The following is a 19,080-nucleotide window of genomic DNA, read 5'->3' as shown; positions in this document are numbered from 1 at the left end:
ATTTAAGTTCAACTAGGTTTCCTAAACCTAAAAGGAAAAAAATAAATTTGAATACAAATAGGATTAGGGAAACAAAATTTGAAGAGAAGTTTTTAAAGCTAAATCATAGAAGATTAATGTTTGACCCAAATAAAGCCCATATTATCGAAAATTAAAAACCCAAACCGTGAAGGAAAATATTTTCGAATTGCTGAAAAACAGGGCAGGCGCCAGGCCGCCTGCGTGATTTATTTTCGCAAAGGGCAGGCGCCAGGCGCCTGCGTAATTCTTTTTTTTTTTTTTTCAACGTTTTTTTTTCTTTCTTTTGTGTTTCTTTTTTTTTTCAACAACGTTTTCAAAAACATTCTCTTAATAAGAAAAACTTTATAATGAAACAAAGAGAAAATACAAGATACAAAGACTCCTTCCTTTACTTTTGTTCTTCAAAAAACGGATAAGAAGGAAAAAACATTTTCTCGCAAAAATTTATTGACCTGAAAGTTGAATAGAGGTTTTTCCTCTATCCATGGTTCTCCAAAATACGGCTTATGTCTCTGCCCATTTACTTTAAAAACATTTCTCTTAGAGTCAACTAGATCCACTGCCCCATATGGGTAGACTTTAAAATTTGAAAGGGACCAGACCATCTAGACTTAAGTTTTCCAGGAAAAGTTTCAACCTAGAGTTGAATAACAGAACCAGATCACCTTCTTGAAGATTGTTCGGTCGAAGACGCCTATCATGCCACTGTTTAGTTTTTTCCTTAAACAACTTAGCATTCTCATAAGAAAAGTGCCTGTGTTCTTCTAATTCCAACAAATGTAACTTCCTCGCTTCACCTGCAGCCAACAAATCAAAATTTAATTTCTTAGTAGCCCAAAATGCTTTATATTCTAGCTTAAGAGGCAAATGACATGCTTTTCTCCAAAAACTAGCCTATAGGGGGACATGCCGAGGGGAGTCTTAAATGCTGTCCTATATGCCCAAAGTGAATCATCAAGCTTAAAAGACCAATCCCTACGGTTAAGATTTACAGTTTTTTCTAAAATGTTTTTTATCTCCCTATTAGATATTTCGGCTAACCCATTCGACTGAGGATGATATGTTGTTGCAACCCTATGACGCACATTGTATTTAGTTAGCAACTTTTGCAAAGACCTATTCACAAAATGAGCTCCCTCATCGCTTATCAGACAACGCGGGGTTCCATAACGCGTAAAAATGTGCTTTTGCAGAAAACGAATGACAACTTTGGAATCATTGGTAGCAGTTGCAATGGCTTCTATCCATTTCGAAACATAATCTACTGCTAACAATATATAAAGCTTACCATTAGAAGATGGAAATGGACCCATAAATCTATACCCCACACATCAAATATTTCAATCTCCAGGATCGGGGTTTGAGGCATTTCGTGGCGTTTAGATATATTACCTGTCCGTTGGCATTTGTCACAAACCTGGGCAAACTTATGTGCATCTTTGAACAGAGTGGGCCAAAAGAACCCACTTTGCAAAACTTTGGCTGCGGTTTTGTGTCCTGCAAAATGTCCTCCATATGGAGACATATGACAAGCGTCTAATATCGCCTCGTGCTCTTCTTCTGCGACACACCTGCGTAAGATATTGTCAGGTCCTAGCTTATATAAAAAAGGCTCATCCCAACGATAACATCGAACTTCATTTAGAAATTTCTTTACCTGTTGCTTTGTTGAACTCATAAGGAACTATTCGACTTACCAAATAATTTGCTATATCGGCATACCACGGAACTGAATCACTCGCAAGAGTTGCTCGTCAATAAACTGTTCACGTATAACAGTTCCATCATCACAGAGCGGGGATTCCAATCTAGACAGGTGATCAGCAACTTGGTTTTCAGTACCCTTCCTGTCCCTAACTTCAATATCAAACTCTTGAAGTAACAAAATCCACCGTATCAAACGTGGTTTAGCATCTTTTTAGCAAATAAATATTTTAAAGCAGAATGGTCAGTAAAACAATGACTTTTGTGCCTATCAAGTAAGACCTAAACTTATCAAAGGCGAACACAACTGCTAACAGTTCCTTTTCAGTAGTAGTTGTAATTGAGTTGTGCACCGGTCAGAGTCTTACTAGCATAATACACAGGATGCAAGATCTTGTTTTTACGTTGTCCTAACATAGCTCCTATTGCATAATCACTGGCATCACACATGAGCTCAAAAGGTAAATCCCAATTAGGTTCGATAATTATAGGAGCTGAACTTAGAGCAACTTTCAACATTTCAAATGATTTAAACAGTCATCATCAAAAACAAATGGTCTATCATGTTCTAACAATTGACACAAGGGTTTAGAAATTTTAGCAAAGTCTTTTATAAAGCGGCGGTAAAATCCCCCATGCCCTAAAAAACTTCTAATCCCTTTGACATTTGTAGGAGGAGGTAGCTTTGAAATGATGTCTATCTTAGCGTGGTCTACCTCTATTCCTTGCTTGGAAATTTTGTGACCCAAAACAATACCCTCTTGTACCATGAAATGACACTTCTCCCAATTTAGGACTAGGTTTGTTTGTTCACATCTCTCCAATACTCTCTCCAAATTAACTAAACAAGCGTCGAAAGATTTCCAAAAACAGAAAAGTCATCCATAAAAACTTCTAGAATATTTTCTACCATGTCAGAGAAGATGGCCATCATACACCTCTGAAAAGTCGCGGGTGCATTGCATAGTCCAAAGGGCATTCGCCTAAAAGCGAACGTACCATACGGACACGTAAATGTTGTCTTCTCTTGGTCTTCTGGAGCAATAGTAATTTGATTATAACCCGAATATCCATCTAAAAAACAATAGAAATCCTTACCTGCCAGACGGTCGAGCATCTAGTCAATAAACGGAGAGGAAAATGGTCTTTCTTTGTTACCTTGTTGAGTTTGCGATAATCAATGCAAACTCTCCACCCGCTCACAGTTCGGGTTGAGATGAGCTCATTCTCCTCGTTGGCCACCACGGTTATACCCCCTTTCTTTGGTACACACTGTACTGGGCTTACCCAGCTGCTGTCGGATATTGGGTATATAACACCCGGCGTCAAGCCATTTAAGAATTTCTTTCCTTACAACCTCTTTCATCTTCGGGTTCAACCGCCTTTGACTCTCAATAAAGTTCTTAGCATCTTCTTCCAATAGAATTTTGTGCATGCAAAAGGCCGGGCTTATCCCTCGGATATCTGCTATCGTCCATCCAATGGCCTTTTTGTGCTTCTCCAAAATCTGCAATAAAGAATATTCATTAGTAGGTGATAAATTGGAAGCTATAATAACTGGTAAAGTGTCGTTATCCCCTAGATACGCATATTTCAAATGCGACGGCAATGGCTTCTGCTCCAACGTGGGTGGTTCCACTATGGACGGAAGTAACGACTTGCATTCTTCTTTTTGTATTTTTTCAATAGGATTAGCCACATCTCTGGTCCTTCTGCTATCTTATCAAGCTCTTCTTCAATCTCTGTAACTAATAAGTCATAAAACTCATCAAACATAATAGGATTCAAGCTATTTATAGCAGAGCACTCTTCAAAGTCTCCTGGTAATTTCATGGCGTCTAGAACGTTAAATTTAACTTCTTCATTATTTACCCTCATTGTAATTTCTCCCTTCCTCACATTAAAAACTGTATCCCCAGTGGCTAGAAATGGTCTTCCCAAAATAATGGGAACGTCTAAGTCTGCCTCGCAATCTAGAATGATAAAGTCCGCAGGGAAAATGAATTTGTCCACCTGGACTAAAACATCTTCTATCTTTCCCTCAGGTCTTATGATAGATCTATCTGCTAGTTGGAGGGTAACCGTAGTAGGTCTAGCTTCTCCTATGCCTAAAGATTTGAAAACTGATAATGGCATAAGATTAATGCTAGCGCCTAGATCACATAATGCCCTACCTAAGTTTTTTCCTCCTATGGAACATGGAATGGTAAAACTGCCAGGATCATTACATTTCATGGGTAGCGGGCTGCCTACAGCTTCACTACTACATTTTGTCATGGCTACCAGTTCATGCTCTCCTATTTTTTTCTTCCTAGAAACTATATCTTTCAAAAACTTAGCATAATTTGGCATCTGTTCTAGAGCATCTACTAATGGTATATTTATATGCAGTTGTTTTAAAATATCTAAAAATTTTCTAAACTGGGAATCATTATTTTTCTTAACTAATCTTTGTGGAAACGGGGGAGTTGGGGTAAAAGAAGGCTGTACCTGTGGAGGAACACTCGGGGTGTCCTCATTACCTTTTCTAATATTTTCTTTTTCTGGTGTTGTTGGATTTTCTGGTATCTTTACAATTGGTTCAGTGGACGGAATCTGTACATCTGTTGTTGGCATTGTTGGTCCATCATATGCCACTCCACTCCTGAGGGTGACAGCTTTGCACTGTTCTTTCCCTTCTCGTTTTGGTAATTCAGTATGGCCTGGAAAAGAACCTTGTGGTCTATTCTTCAATTCATTGGCGAGCTGTCCCAATTGGGTCTCGAAATTCCTCATTGATGCCGCTTGGGATTGTATCACTGCGTCGGTTCGGGCCATGTACTCCTGCATCATATTCTCAAGATTTGAGTTGTTATTTTGAACTGGTGGAGTCTGTGTTCTCTGATTGTACTACTGTTGCGGTGGTGGGATGTATTGCTGTGTAGGTGGAACATAGGGCTGCTTGTTCTGCTGGCTCTGCCCTTGATTAAAACCGCTCGAACCTCCTTGTCCTCCCCATGAGAAATTAGGGTGGTGCCTCCAACCTGGGTTGTAGGTGTTCGAATATGGGTTAAAGTTCCTATTGTTCCCATGTCCTACATAAAAAACGGAAGCAGGGTTATGTGGACAATTATAATAAATATGGTTTTCACTACAGAATGAACAAATGAGATCGTTGACTTGGCAAACAGGGGCAGGAGTGATATAATCCGACTGCACAGGTTGTATCGGCGTGGCTAATGGATTTTTCATTCCCAATGCCATCTCTTTCAGCCTCTGGTTCATTGTAACCATCTCTTTTTGCATCGAGGTCGCAATGTCCAGAGCCAAAACTCCAGCTGGATCTTGCTTCTTTGGTGCTGCCCTAGATCTTTGCGAACACCATAGTTCGTTGTGTGAAGCTAAGTCATTTAGGATGTCAACTATCTCGTTGAATGTCTTCTTTGTAAAAGCTCCGTTGGCAGCATTGTTTAGCATCATCTTAGTAGGATGATCTAAACCTCTAAAGAAATGTTCTATCTGGATGCATGCCGGCAAGCCATGGTTCGGACATTTCCTGATTAGTTCTTTAAATCTCTCCCACGCCTCGTGAACAGGTTCACGATCATACTGTCTAAAGGAGATGATCTCCTCTCTGATATCAGCGTGGCGAGTAGGTGGGAAAAATTTTGTTAAGAACTTCTCCACTAACGACCCCCATGTGGTAATGGATCCTGGTGGAAATGCATTGAGCCATGCTCTAGCTTGGTCCTTCAAAGAAAATGGAAAAAGTGTTAGTCTCAGAGCATCGTCTGTTATACCAGGTAATCGAAATGCATTTGCAATTTGAATGAATCATTTCAGATGATCATGTGGATCCTCATGTTCCTGCCCTCCAAAATGTCCAATTGTCTGCAACATTTGGAACATCATTGGTTTAAGCTCAAAGTTTGCGTGGGCTGGAATAGGGTTGACTATCCCTGAATCAAAGTTCTGAAAAGCCGTGGCGGCATATTCTCGCATTGCCACGTCTCTATTGTCCGCCATCTGGATATGGTTGAATTCATCATTTCTTGCATGATCCCTCATATTACCGTTAACAGCAGGTGGATCAACTGGATCACGAGGTGGAATATCTGCCATTGATGTGCTCGTACTCTCTACCTCACTTTCAGGACTGATTTCACCTTCTCTCTCTTTTTGCTTTTTTAGTTGTTTTCGAAGTCTTTGCTCCTTTCGAGTTTTTCGAAGGGTCCGCTCAATCTCAGGGTCAAGGGGTAGAAGAAAAGATCTTGTGCTCATGCACTTTAACTTACCCTTGTGAGATAAACGACCAAAAATATAGAACAAAAACGGTGGATGGAAATTACACCCAACAACAATTCACAAAAATAAAAACTAAAAGAATTTGAAAATAATTTTAAAACTAAAGTCCCCGGCAACGGCGCCAAAAACTTGACTGGGCGTTTATGCTGAACGCACGCACTAAGCGTGGTAACAATTATATAGATGCAAGCGCACACCTGTCAGAGTAATATAAAATGGATGGAGTATCCAAGTATCGATCCTCAAGGACTTCTAAATAATTTCCAAACTCTAAAGTTTTAAAGAATAGTGAATGTTGAAATGAGTGATTCTTGTAAAATGGGAAGTGGTCACAAATAATGGTTTTGGATTTGGGATTTGGACTTATAATGAAAACCTAGCCCGAATTACTTCAAGTTAGCCAACAAAGAATCAAGGACATGCTAAGGATAATATGCATTTTACTTTAGAAACCAACGACTACGCTTCTCACTTGACTTATGTCTAAGCAAGTTCAAAGTCCTAAGACATTCCCTAATATGTCTATTATGAGAGATATCTTAGTTTTAGGATGGAAATAGTCGCAACCTCGGGTTAAGGTCCTATGTCTAGGCTACTTAAGCGGAACCCTTATGTCTAAGGCGCTCCTCTCCTCGGTTTAACCACTCAACAATGCAAATAAGCAACCTTTTCAGTATTGACTTGTTAAGACTTACAGTGGCCTTCTCTAAATCCTAACTTTTTGGGAAAACATGTTGAGCAATGAATGGAAAGCAAAAACACTACTTCTTAGCAACCTTTTTTAGACATAAAAGGCTAACTATCCATAACCGGGCTAGAGACGGGAATTTAGAAAGACATATTGAAGAAAATACAGCAAGTAAAATGGTTGAATGTGGAATGCATGTGTGAAAAACAAAAGTTAACTAACGGAGAGTTTTTATCGGGATTGAGAGCTTCGCCCTTCTCTTTCAAGCAAGGGGGAGTGTCACGTGCTCTTTCCTCCAAAAACACAACTCTCTTAACTAAAAATAAAGTAAAGGCAAAGGAAAGATAAGCAAAGTGCTGGATTTTTATATATTTGAATAAGTAGAAAATGACTAAGTACAAATGGAAACAAAATAAGCTCAATAAAGGAATGTAAAGTGCTCGGGATTTAAAAACCAAAAGTAACTAATGAAAGCAACTCAAAAGTACTTAGAAAGCAACAAAGAAACACTAAAAATGATCAAGAGAAGGAAGCAAGGCTTGATGAATTTGGTGGACAAGTTGCTGGAATTTATAGCTGTGCAGAATTGGTTAGGTAGGTCCTAAAACGATGGTGAATCACCCATTTCCAACTCTTTACACTGACCAAATCGTGCTCAAACTGATAGTGGAACACTTCTTCTACACGTATGCATCGGTTGGAACCACCAAAACGCATTGGAAGATGCGTTTCATTAAGGGCAAAGTTGGAAGAAAACCAGTTTTTCTGCAGGCTCCCCAGGCGTCTGGCGCCTCCCATGTAGGTTTTTCCGTCTTTTTGCTTCTTTTGATTAATTTGCACTCCCAAATGGTCCTAAAATGTCATAAATACAATATAAGTCAACCACAAACCATAATATATGAATTTTGCATGAATTGGAACTCAAACGACCGAGAAAAATCCGAAACAAAGCTGAAACATAGTAAAAACAGCATCTAAAACCTTCTTTTTACGCATGTAAACAAGCGTAATCACTAATGAAGTGGGCAATGGAGCTAAGTGAGTACGACATCCAGTTCGAACCCAGAACTGTGTTGAAAGGACAAGCAGCGGCAGATTTCATAGCCGAGCTCACACCACCTTCCGAGCTGAACGAGTCCGACCTACCGTGGACAGTCTATGTCGACGGATCCTCCAATGAGAAGGGGTGCGGAGCCGGGGTCCTCTTGCTCAGACCAGGAGGCGAGCGATTTGAGTATGCCTTGCAGTTCGGCTTCCGGACTTCTAACAACGAGGCTGAGTATGAAGCATTTATTGCCGGCCTGCGAATCGCTAGAGCATTGGGGGCCTCTTGTGTTAAGGTCTTCAGTGACTCCCAGCTGGTTGTGAGCCAGATCAAGGAAGAGTACCAAGCCAAAGACTCCCGAATGGAGAAGTATTTAGACAAGGTCAGATCGTACCTCGCCCAGTTTCGAACTTACGAAGTAAGCCGGGTTCCGCGAGCAGAAAATTCTAATGCGGACGCCTTGGCCAAGTTAGCATCGGCGTACGAGACCGACCTGGCCAGGTCGGTCCCCGTCGAGATCTTAGATAATCCCTCGATCTCAGAGCCAGATCTGCTGGAGATTGGCGCTCCAGAATCCTCATGGATGGACCCGATTGCGGACTTCATCAGGGCAATTCACCACAAGACCCCAAGGAGCGCAGAAAGTTGGCAAGGCGAGCAGCTCGGTTCGTGGTCCGAGGTGGAGCATTGTACCGACGCGACTTTTCCCTGCCCCTATTCAGATGCCTAACCCCTGAAGAAGGCCTGTACGTCCTCAGAGAGATCCACGAAGGAGTGTGCGGCAATCACTCAGGCGCCCGATCGCTGTCAGCCAAAGTGATCCGACAAGGATACTATTGGCCGACCCTTAGCCAGGACGCCAAGAAGTTTGTTAGAACTTGCGATAATTGCCAACGCTACGGAACCATAATCCACCAACCTCCCGAGCTGCTCACCCCCATCTCGGCCCCGTGGCCATTCGCGCAGTGGGGGGTAGATATCATTGGTCCTTTCCCTTTGGGCAAGGGCCAGACCAAGTTCGCTGTGGTTGCTGTGGATTACTTCACCAAGTGGGCCGAGGCCGAGGCGCTCTCACACATAATGGAATCTAGAGTCACATCCTTCGTATGGACAAATATCATATGTCGCTTTGGTATACCGCAGGCCATTGTGACAGACAATGGGAAGCAGTTTGACAACGTCAAGTTCAAAGACTTTTGCAGCAAGCTTGGCATAAGTCACCTTAGTTCGTCCCCCGCACATCCGCAAGCAAATGGGCAGGTGGAGGTAGTCAACAAGATCATCAAGCGAGGCATCAAACTTAGACTGGACTCCAAGAAAGGTAGGTGGGCCGAGGAGCTACCAGAGGTTCTATGGTCGTACCGGACCACCCAAAGAGAATCGACGGGTGAGACCCCGTTCTCCCTGGCCTTCGGCTCCGAAGTTGTAGTCCCGGTTGAGATCGGCATGTCATCTGACAGAGTAGAGCATTACGAGCCTACGACAAATGAGGAAGAGCTGCTCCTCAACCTCGACTTGTTGGAAGAAAGAAGAGCAATGGCCCAGCTACGCCTGGCGGGATATCAGGGCAGAATGGCCAGACATTACAATGCCCGCGTTCGACCTCGGGCCTTTCAGGTCGGACATCTGGTCTTAAGGAGGGTCCAAACACATGTGGGTGCCCTTGATCCGGCCTGGGAGGGTCCGTTTGAGGTCAAGGGGCATAGTCCGACCAGGGACGTACGTATTGGCCGATCTGCAAGGAGACGTCCTCGCGCACCCGTGGAACGCGGAACGCCTGAAGCGTTTATTATCCTTGAAATGCCGGAAGGGTTTTCAATGGATCTGTACACACTGTTTCAAAAGACTTATGATCGGAATAAATGTGATAATTTAATTTCATGATTCCGGGTTCGACCAGAAATTAAATGGGGGCCACGGACTCCCACACGGTCGCATTCCAGCAGTCGGTTCAAATTCAATCCTCCAAAGCCTAAGGGTACGAGGTGCGATGCCAAAGCCGCTGATGAACTTAAAATTCAAACCTACCTTCAAGGTAGAGGGACGATGTGAAACACCTACCTTCAAGGTAAAGGGACGATGTGAAAAGTTCAAAATGGTCCAGCCTCCGAACTTGGGGGTACGAGGAGCGATGTGAAGAATAGCTACGGACTTAGGATTTTAGCCTTTTAACGTTTTCAAGTTAAGGGTGCGATGTTAAAAAAATCCAGAGTTGGTGCAACACATTGAATCAGATTCAAACTTTCAAATTATTTTAATTAAAGGTGCGACCTCAAAAGTAAGAGGTGCGAGGTGACAGTTCAAAGAAAAAGCAAAGAAAAGATGTTGCCGACAACAAAGTAGAAACAAACGGGAGCCTCTTTATTGAATGGAGAGCAGAGCCAAGGCTTATAGACCTTGCAGCTCTGCCCTGACACTTACAAACAAGAGAGGAAGAGAAGATGACTGGGCGTTTATGCTGAACGCACGCGCTAAGCGTGGTAACAATTATATAGATGCAAGCGCACACCTGTCAGAGTAATATAAAATGGATGGAGTATCCAAGTATCGATCCTCAAGGACTTCTAAACAATTTCCAAACTCTAAAGTTTTAAAGAATAGTGAATGTTGGAATGAGTGATTCTTGTAAAATGGGAAGTGGTCACAAATAATGGTTTGGATTTGGGATTTGGACTTAGAATGATAAAACCTAGCCCGAATTACTTCAAGTTAGCCAACAAAGAATCAAGGACATGCTAAGGACAATATGCATTTTACTTTAGAAACTAACGACTACGCTTCTCACTTTACTTATGTCTAAGCAAGTTCAAAGTCCTAAGACATTCCCTAATATGTCTATTATGAGATATATCTTAGTTTTAGGATGGAAATAGTCGCAACCTCGGGTTAAGGTCCTATGTCTAGGCTACTTAAGCGGAACCCTTATGTCTAAGGCGCTCCTCTCCTCGGTTTAACCACTCGACAATGCAAATAAGCAACCTTTTCAGTATTGACTTGTTAAGACTTACAGTGGCCTTCTCTAAATCCTAACTTTTTGGGAAAACATGTTGAGCAATGAATGGAAAGTAAAAACACTACTTCTTAGCAACCCTTTTTAGACATAAAAGGCTAACTATCCATAACCGGGCTAGAGACGGGAATTTAGAAAGACATATTGAAGAAAATACAGCAAGTAAAATGGTTGAATGTGGAATGCATGTGTGAAAAAACAAAAGTTAACTAATGGAGAGTTTTTATCGGGATTGAGAGCTTCGCCCTTCTCTTTCAAGCAAGGGAGAGTGTCACGTGCTCTTTCCTCCAAAAACACAACTCTCTTAACTAAAAATAAAGTAAAGGCAAAGAGAAGATAAGCAAAGTGCTAGATTTTTATATATTTGAATAAGTAGAAAATGACTAAGTACAAATGGAAACAAAACAAAGCTCAATAAAGAATGTAAAGTGCTCGGGATTTAAAAACCAAAAGTAACTAATGAAAGCAACTCAAAAGTACTTAGAAAGCAACAAAGAAACACTAAAAATGATCAAGAGAAGGAAGCAAGGCTTGATGAATTTGGTGGAGAAGTTGCTGGAATTTATAGCTGTGCAGAATTGGTTAGGTAGGTCCTAAAACGGTGGTGAATCACCCATTTCCAACTCTTTTGACTGACCAAATCGTGCTCAAACTGATAGTGGAACACTTCTTCTACACGTATGCATCGGTTGGAACCACCAAAACGCATTGGAAGACGCGTTTCATTAAGGGCAAAGTTGGAAGAAAAAACTGTTTTCTGCAGGCTTCCCAGGCGCCTGGCGCCTCCCAGGTAGGTTTTTTTCCGTCTTTTTCGCTTCTTTTGATTAATTTGCACTCCCAAATGGTCCTAAAATGTCATAAATACAACATAAGCCATCCACAAACCATAGTATATGAATTTTGCATGAATTGGAACTCAAACGATCGAGAAAAAGTCCGAAACAAAGCTGAAACATAGTAAAAACAGCATCTAAAACCTTCTTTTTACGCATGTAAACAAGCGTAATCACACCCCCAAACTTAACTTTTTGCTTGTCCTCAAGCAAAACTTAGCAACTTTAATCAGCTTTCTAACACATGGACAAGGAAAAGCAAAAGCAACCGAGATGTTCAATCATAAATTGTCTCAGGGAAAAGATGTCAAAGCCTACCATTCTATTGCCTTTGTAAACTTAGTCACTATAAACCAAGTTTGAAATGATAAAAACTTTTTCTTTCAAAATCTTTTTTTTCTCTTTCAAAAACAGAAAACGTTTTCAAATACCCCTAAGGAATCTGCACACTCCCTTCTTACACTAAGACTTTTACATCTGACAGACCGGCTACTAGCCCCTGAGGTTTCCACACACTAACATCGGTTTCAACCACAGCTACTCGTAGAAAGACTTTGAAACTAACAGCTAGGTCATAAAACGACGACAATGAGAAACACGAAGTCACTTATCACCATCCTTACTGCTATTTTCAAAGTCAACACCCAACCTAAAACTAAATGGGTGTCTACAGTAGGACTCGGAAATCATAACTACATTTTCTTTAACTCTCATTGTTTTTACCACTCTTTTCTTTCTAACACAAGTCTTTTCCCCACTCTTATTTTCTCTCAACAAGACTCTTTTTACTCTTTTGCAAAAATTTTTTTTTTTTTTTCTGTTTTGTGTTTTTTTTTTTTTTTTTCTTTTCAACACTTTCTTTTTTTTAATAGCATTTGTTTTTCCAACTGACTCTTTTTCAAAAGAAAATAGCATGATTTTTCAAATATAAATAACACTTTATCTTTCTGAAACAACGACTCACACAACGACTGTCCCCCCCAAACTTAAGAGAGACAGTGTCCTCACTGGGAAAAGACTTTTGCATCGGATGAAAAAGGCTTAACAGTAAAAAGGACAAGGACTTCCTATATAGGGGCAAAGAAAAAGCTTAAAGTCTATAAAGATCAAAAAGACATAAAAGAAAATGAGTTTATCACATAAACAAAGGAAATAGCTCAAAGTTTAGTCAGGCATAGAACAGAAAACTCAACAATCTCTTATAATCATCATCGACATGAAATCACATGCACAGCACAGATGCTTCAAAATAGGCATGTGAAAAGCTAAACTAAGGTTAAGTGAAGGCATACTTTAAGTGATCAGAAGATAAACGATACTAATTTATTCATGCTTCAACTGAGCTCGAAACATAATCAATACAAAAAAAACATGCATAGTAATGCTAGAATATGCAAACTACGTCATTAACCAAAAGAAGAAAACACAAAAAATAGCAAAGAAGGAACCTCCCCTTCATGAAGTCGGAGGTTGTGGACTAGGATCAGTGTCAGCACTGGGAGATGGATGACCAAGGATAGCAGCTAGCGCTGGAGGCCATGAAGGTAAAACCGCAAAATCCAATGAAGTCCTTAAGTTGTAGATATGTTGCACGACTTCTCGAACCTGAGAGTTTTCGAAATGCTGGAAAAACAGAGCAGGCGCCAGGCGCCTGCGTGATTTATTTTCGCAAAGGGCAGGCGCCAGGCGCCTGCGTAATTCTTTTTTTTTTTTTCAACGTTTTTTTTTTTTGTTTCTTTTTTTTCAACGTTTTCAAAAACATTCTCTTAATAAGAAAAACTTTATAATGAAACAAAGAGAAAATACAAGATACAAAGACTTCCTTCCTTTGCTTTTGTTCTTTCAAAAACGGATAAGAAGGAAAAACATTTTTCGCAAAAATTTATTGACCTGAAAGTTGAATAGAGGTTTTTCCTCTATCCACTGGTTCTCCAAAATACGGCTTAAGTCTCTGCCCATTTACTTTAAAAACATTTCCCTTAGAGTCAACTAGATCCACTGCCCCATATGGGTAGACTTTAAAAATTTGAAAGGGACCAGACCATCTAGACTTAAGTTTTCCAGGGAAAAGTTTCAACCTAGAGTTGAATAACAGAACCAGATCACCTTCTTGAAGATTGTTCGGCCGAAGACGCCTATCATGCCACTGTTTAGTTTTTTCCTTAAACAACTTAGCATTCTCATAAGAAAAGTGCCTGTGTTCTTCTAATTCCAACAATTGTAACTTCCTCGCTTCACCTGCAGCCAACAAATCAAAATTTAATTTCTTAGTAGCCCAAAATGCTTTATATTCTAGCTCAAGAGGCAAATGACATGCTTTTCCAAAAACTAGCCTATAGGGGGACATGCCGAGGGGAGTCTTAAATGCTGTCCTATATGCCCAAAGTGAATCATCAAGCTTAAAAGACCAATCCCTACGGTTAAGATTTACAGTTTTTTCTAAAATGTTTTTTATCTCCCTATTAGATATTTCGGCTAACCCATTCGACTGAGGATGATACGCTGTTGCAACCCTATGACGCACATTGTATTTAGTCAGCAACTTTTGCATAGACCTATTCACAAAATGAGCCCCCCCATCGCTTATCAGACAACGCGGGGTTCCATAACGCGTAAAAATGTGCTTTTGCAGAAAACGAATGACAACTTTGGAATCATTGGTAGCAGTTGCAATGGCTTCTATCCATTTCGAAACATAATCTACTGCTAACAATATATAAAGCTTACCATTAGAAGATGGAAATGGACCCATAAAATCTATACCCCACACATCAAATATTTCAATCTCCAGGATCGGGGTTTGAGGCATTTCGTGGCGTTTAGATATATTACCTGTCCGTTGGCATTTGTCACAAACCTGGGCAAACTTATGTGCATCTTTGAACAGAGTGGGCCAAAAGAACCCACTTTGCAAAACTTTGGCTGCGGTTTTGTGTCCTGCAAAATGTCCTCCATATGGAGACATATGACAAGCGTCTAATATCGCCTCGTGCTCTTCTTCTGCGACACACCTGCGTAAGATATTGTCAGGTCCTAGCTTATATAAAAAAGGCTCATCCCAACGATAACATCGAACTTCATTTAGAAATTTCTTTACCTGTTGCTTGTTGAACTCATAAGGAACTATTCGACTTACCAAATAATTTGCTATATCGGCATACCACGGAACTGAATCAACTCGCAAGAGTTGCTCGTCAATAAACTGTTCACGAATAACAGTTCCATCATCACAGAGCGGGGATTCCAATCTAGACAGGTGATCAGCAACTTGGTTTTCAGTACCCTTCCTGTCCCTAACTTCAATATCAAACTCTTGAAGTAACAAAATCCACCGTATCAAACGTGGTTTAGCATCTTTTTTAGCAAATAAATATTTTAAAGCAGAATGGTCAGTAAAAACAATGACTTTTGTGCCTATCAAGTAAGACCTAAACTTATCAAAGGCGAACACAACTGCTAACAGTTCCTTTTCAGTAGTAGTGTAATTGAGTTGTGCACCGGTCAGAGTCTTACTAGCATAATACACAGGATGCAAGATCTTGTTTTTACGTTGTCCTAACATAGCTCCTATTGCATAATCACTAGCATCACACATGAGCTCAAAAGGTAAATCCCAATTAGGTTCGATAATTATAGGGGCTGAACTTAGAGCAACTTTCAACATTTCAAATGATTTTAAACAGTCATCATCAAAAACAAATGGTTTATCATGTTCTAACAATTGACACAAGGGTTTAGAAATTTTAGCAAAGTCTTTTATAAAGCGGCGGTAAAATCCCCCATGCCCTAAAAAACTTCTAATCCCTTTGACATTTGTAGGAGGAGGTAGCTTTGAAATGATGTCTATCTTAGCGTGGTCTACCTCTATTCCTTGCTTGGAAATTTTGTGACCCAAAACAATACCCTCTTGTACCATGAAATGACACTTCTCCCAATTTAGGACTAGGTTTGTTTGTTCACATCTCTCCAATACTCTCTCCAAATTAACTAAACATGCGTCGAAAGAATTTCCAAAAACAGAAAAGTCATCCATAAAAACCTCTAGAATATTTTCTACCATGTCAGAGAAGATGGCCATCATACACCTCTGAAAAGTCGCGGGTGCATTGCATAGTCCAAAGGGCATTCGCCTAAAAGCGAACGTACCATACGGACACGTAAATGTTGTCTTCTCTTGGTCTTCTGGAGCAATAGTAATTTGATTATAACCCGAATATCCATCTAAAAAACAATAGAAATCCTTACCTGCCAGACGGTCGAGCATCTGGTCAATAAACGGGAGAGGAAAATGGTCTTTCTTTGTTACCTTGTTGAGTTTGCGATAATCAATGCAAACTCTCCACCCCCTCACAGTTCGGGTTGAGATGAGCTCATTCTCCTCGTTGGCCACCACGGTTATACCCCCTTTCTTTGGTACACACTGTACTGGGCTTACCCAGCTGCTGTCGGATATTGGGTATATAACACCGGCGTCAAGCCATTTAAGAATTTCTTTCCTTACAACCTCTTTCATCTTCGGGTTCAACCGCCTTTGACTCTCAATAGAGTTCTTAGCATCTTCTTCCAATAGAATTTTGTGCATGCAAAAGGCCGGGCTTATCCCTCGGATATCTGCTATCGTCCATCCAATGGCCTTTTTGTGCTTCTCCAAAATCTGCAATAAAGAATATTCATTAGTAGGTGATAAATTGGAAGCTATAATAACTGGTAAAGTGTCGTTATCCCCTAGATACGCATATTTCAAATGCGACGGCAATGGCTTCTGCTCCAACGTGGGTGGTTCCACTATGGACGGAAGTAACGACTTGCATTCTTCTTTTTGTATTTTTTCAATAGGACTAGCCACATCTTCTGGTCCTTCTGCTATCTTATCAAGCTCTTCTTCAATCTCTGTAACTAACGAGTCATAAAACTCATCAAACATAATAGGATTCAAGCTATTTATAGCAGAGCACTCTTCAAAGTCTCCTGGTAATTTCATGGCGTCTAGAACGTTAAATTTAACTTCTTCATTATTTACCCTCATTGTAATTTCTCCCTTCCTCACATTAAAAACTGTATCCCCAGTGGCTAGAAATGGTCTTCCCAAAATAATGGGAACGTCTAAGTCTGCCTCGCAATCTAGAATGATAAAGTCCGCAGGGAAAATGAATTTGTCCACCTGGACTAAAACATCTTCTATCTTTCCCTCAGGTCTTATGATAGATCTATCTGCTAGTTGGAGGGTAACCGTAGTAGGTCTAGCTTCTCCTATGCCTAAAGATTTGAAAACTGATAATGGCATAAGATTAATGCTAGCGCCTAGATCACATAATGCCCTACCTAAGTTTTTTCCTCCTATGGAACATGGAATGGTAAAACTGCCAGGATCATTACATTTCATGGGTAGCGGGCTGCCTACAGCTTCACTACTACATTTTGTCATGGCTACCAGTTCATGCTCTCCTATTTTTTTCTTCCTAGAAACTATATCTTTCAAAAACTTAGCATAATTTGGCATCTGTTCTAGAGCATCTACTAATGGTATATTTATATGCAGTTGTTTTAAAATATCTAAAAATTTTCTAAACTGGGAATCATTATTTTCTTAACTAATCTTTGTGGAAACGGGGGAGTAGGGGTAAAAGAAGGCTGTACCTGTGGAGGAACACTCGGGGTGTCCTCATTACCTTTTCTAATATTTTCTTTTTCTGGTGTTGTTGGATTTTCTGGTATCTTTACAATTGGTTCAGTGGACGGAATCTGTACATCTGTTGTTGGCATTGTTGGTCCATCATATGCCAGTCCACTCCTGAGGGTGACAGCTTTGCACTGTTCTTTCCCTTCTCGTTTTGGTAATTCAGTATGGCCTGGAAAAGAACCTTGTGGTCTATTCTTCAATTCATTGGCGAGCTGTCCCAATTGGGTCTCGAAATTCCTCATTGATGCCGCTTGGGATTGTATCACTGCGTCGGTTCGGGCCATGTACTCCTTCATCATATTCTCAAGATTTGAGTTGTTATTTTGAACTGGTGGAGTCTGTGTTCTCTGATTGTACTGCTGTTGCGGTGGTGGGATGTATTGCTGTGTAGGTGGAACATAGGGCTGCTTGTTCTGTTGGCTCTGCCCTTGATTAAAACCGCTCGAACCTCCTTGTCCTCCCCATGAGAAATTAGGGTGGTGCCTCCAACCTGGGTTGTAGGTGTTCGAATATGGGTTAAAGTTCCTATTGTTCCCATGTCCTACATAAAAAACAGAAGCAGGGTTATGTGGACAATTATCATAAATATGGTTTTCACTGCAAAATGAACAAATGAGATCGTTGACTTGGCAAACAGGGGCAGGAGTGCAATAATCCGACTGCACAGGTTTGTATCGGCGTGGCTAATGGATTTTTTATTCCCAATGCCATCTCTTTCAGCCTCTGGTTCATTGTAACCATCTCTTTTTGCATCGAGGTCGCAATGTCCAGAGCCAAAACTCCAGCTGGATCTTGCTTCTTTGGTGCTGCCCTAGATCTTTGCGAACACCATAGTTCGTTGTGTGAAGCTAAGTCATTTAGGATGTCAACTATCTCGTTGAATGTCTTCTTTGTAAAGGCTCCGTTGGCAGCATTGTTTAGCATCATCTTAGTAGGATGATCTAAACCTCTAAAGAAATGTTCTATCTGGATGCATGCCGGCAAGCCATGGTTCGGACATTTCCTGATTAGTTCTTTAAATCTCTCCCACGCCTCGTGAACAGGTTCACGATCATACTGTCTAAAGGAGATGATCTCCTCTCTGATATCAGCGTGGCGAGTAGGTGGGAAGAATTTTGTTAAGAACTTCTCCACTAACGACCCCCATGTGGTGATGGATCCCGGTGGAAATGCATTGAGCCATGCTCTAGCTTGGTCCTTCAAAGAAAATGGAAAAAGTGTTAGTCTCAGAGCATCGTCTGTTATACCAGGTAATCGAAATGCATTTGCAATTTGAATGAATGATTTCAGATGATCATGTGGATCCTCATGTTCCTGCCCTCCAAAATGTCCAATTGTCTGCAACATTTGGAACATCATTGGTTTAAGCTCAAAGTTTGCGTGGGCTGGAATAGGGTTGACTATCCCTGAATCAAAGTTCTGAAAAGCCGTGGCGGCATATTCTCGCATTGCCACGTCTCTGTTGTCCGCCATCTGGATATGGTTGAATTCATCATTTCTTGCATGATCCCTCATATTACCGTTAACAGCAGGTGGATCAACCGGATCACGAGGTGGAATATCTGCCATCGATGTGCTCGTACTCTCTACCTCACTTTCAGGACTGATTTCACCTTCTCTCTCTTTTTGCTTTTCTAGTTGTTTTCGAAGTCTTTGCTCCTTTCGAGTTTTTCGAAGGGTCCGCTCAATCTCAGGGTCAAGGGGTAGAAGAAAAGATCTTGTGCTCATGCACTTTAACTTACCCTTGTGAGATAAACGACCAAAAATATAGAACAAAAACGGTGGATGGAAATTACACCCAACAACAATTCACAA

At 40.8% G+C, this 19,080-nt stretch overlaps 2 non-coding genes across 2 annotated transcripts; both read left to right on the top strand.

The window, feature by feature from the left end:
- The first annotated feature begins 5,239 nt into the window (after nucleotides 1–5,239).
- LOC148207181 (small nucleolar RNA R71) lies at nucleotides 5,240–5,346 on the top strand. Its single transcript, XR_015788103.1, has one exon. It is a non-coding gene; the product is annotated as a small nucleolar RNA R71 (small nucleolar RNA).
- Nucleotides 5,347–18,247: 12,901 nt separating this feature from the next.
- LOC148207180 (small nucleolar RNA R71) lies at nucleotides 18,248–18,354 on the top strand. The gene has a single exon (XR_015788102.1). It is a non-coding gene; the product is annotated as a small nucleolar RNA R71 (small nucleolar RNA).
- The last annotated feature ends 726 nt before the right edge of the window (nucleotides 18,355–19,080 follow it).

Source organism: Momordica charantia, unplaced genomic scaffold (genome assembly GCF_013281855.1).
Source record: "Momordica charantia cultivar OHB3-1 unplaced genomic scaffold, Mcharantia_2.0 BLBB01000175.1, whole genome shotgun sequence".
NCBI lineage: Eukaryota > Viridiplantae > Streptophyta > Magnoliopsida > Cucurbitales > Cucurbitaceae > Momordica > Momordica charantia.
This window is presented reverse-complemented; position numbering and strand designations above follow the sequence as displayed.